The sequence below is a fragment of the Lathyrus oleraceus genome, chromosome 5, assembly GCF_024323335.1.
Source record: "Lathyrus oleraceus cultivar Zhongwan6 chromosome 5, CAAS_Psat_ZW6_1.0, whole genome shotgun sequence".
In the NCBI taxonomy this organism is placed as follows: Eukaryota; Viridiplantae; Streptophyta; class Magnoliopsida; order Fabales; family Fabaceae; genus Lathyrus; species Lathyrus oleraceus.
The window spans coordinates 40,541,151-40,543,185 of NC_066583.1; the positions used below are offsets into that span (position 1 = coordinate 40,541,151).

Sequence of the window (2,035 nt, forward strand, 5' to 3'; positions counted from 1 at the left end):
GGGAATGTACCAGTTGGGGCAGCAGTAGGCGCTTGTTGTTGAGCTACTTGTGAAATTTGTGTTTCCAGCATTTTGTTATGGGTAGCCAAGGCATCTACTTTGCTTGCTAGTTGTTTAAGTTGTTCGCCAGTGTGTACATTCTGGTTTAAGAAATCTTTGTTGGTTTGTTGTTGGGAAGCTATAAAGTTTTCCATCATGATTTCCAAGTAGGATTTCCTAGGGGCGTTATTGTTAGGCATGGATGGGTTCGGTTTCTGATATCCCGGAGGTATAGCTGGGGCTTGATTTGGAGACTGTCCAGGTGCGTACAAAGCATTATTACTCTTATATGAAAAGTTTGGATGGTTCTTCCAATTTGAGTTATAGGTATTCGAGTAAGGGCTTCCTTGAGCATAGTTTACTTGCTCTGCTTAGATTCCTGTCAAGAGTTGACAATCCGTAGGAGTGTGACCTTGGATTCCACAGACCTCGCAATTCTGAGTTATAGCAACCACGGCGGTTGGAGGCGATACATTTAGACTTTCAATTTTCTGGACCAGAGCATCCACTTTTGCATTAACGTGATCAAGGTTACTTATCTCGTACATGCCAGTTTTCGTTTGAGGCTTTTCCACCGTTGTTCGTTCGGTTCCCCACTGATTGTGGTTTTGGGCCATGCTTTCGATAAGCTGGTAGGCATCAGCATAAGGTTTGTTCATTAGTGCACCACCTGCAGCGGCGTCTATTGTTAACCTTGTGTTGTACAAGAGACCATTATAAAATGTGTGAATTACTAACCAGTCTTCAAAACCATGGTGTGGGCAAAGTCTCATCATGTCTTTGTATCTTTCCCATGCTTCGAAAAGAGACTCGTTGTCTTTCTGTTTAAATCCGTTTATCTGGGCTCTTAACATAGTTGTTTTGCTTGGCGGAAAGTATCGGGCAAGAAAAACTTTCTTCAACTCGTTCCATGTGGTGACAGAGTTTGAAGGGAGAGACTGAAGCCATCTTCGAGCGCTATCTCTTAATGAGAAAGGAAAAAGACGAAGTCGAATTGCCTCCGAAGTGACACCATTAGCTTTAACAGTATCAGCGTATTGGACAAATACGGATAAATGAAGGTTTGGATCCTCGGTAGGATTTCCAGAGAATTGGTTCTGTTGCACAGCCTGCAACAGCGAAGGTTTAAGTTCGAAGTTGTTTGCTTCGATTGCGGGCGGAGCAATACTTGAATGCGGCTCATCTTGCGATGGAGCGGCGTAATCTCTAAGAGCACGAGTTGGTTCTGCCATCTCGGGTATCGAAGGAAAAAGGTTTTTGAAATCAGGAAGTTCTACAGGAGGGAGATTGTTTGCAGCACGATATTCCCGAATTCGTCGTAGGACTCGGAGATATAGTTCGATATCGTTGATTCGTAAATAGAGCGGTTCGCCTTGTGAGCGAGTGCGTGGCATACAAATCAACGAAAGAAAGAATAGAAGAAAAAGAAACCTTAGTCTCTACAGCGTAACGGAAGAGTTACGATATCGACTAAATAAAAGTCCCCGGCAACGGCGCCAAAAACTTGATCGCGACTTTATGAGTCGAATTTGGGGTACAAACTGCAAGTGCACAGTTCTATCGCGTAGTTTTAAAAGATATCGATCCCACAGGGACTTATGAATCGATATACCGTTATCTAAGGTTACTTCGTAAAGCTAAGGTGAACAATGCTTGATTGTTTGGGGGAAAGCTAAAAACTAAACTAAGATCTAGATTAAATATTAATAAAGCGGATATCGGTATGTAGTTCGTCGTAATTAGGGAATCAATTCTTTGTCGGTTTCTTGGTTTTAAAATAAATCTTTTCAGTCGACTCTATTGATTAAAAGTTTTATCTCAAACTCTCGCTCTGTTGAATAAACCATGATTTTATGTTAATGTAGCTGTCACTTATAATTAAGTCAAAAAACCATTTTTTGAAAGCAATACAGTCCATAGAAACTCTTTTCAAGAAAACACTGACCGTTTAAACACCCTTATCTCAAACTCTCGCTCTGTTGACTTAGGTTATATA

At 41.3% G+C, this 2,035-nt stretch overlaps 1 pseudogene; it reads left to right on the plus strand.

Annotated features, from left to right (window-relative positions):
- The first annotated feature begins 786 nt into the window (after nucleotides 1–786).
- Nucleotides 787–886, plus strand: LOC127089187 (uncharacterized; annotated as a pseudogene).
- Nucleotides 887–2,035: the final 1,149 nt, after the last annotated feature.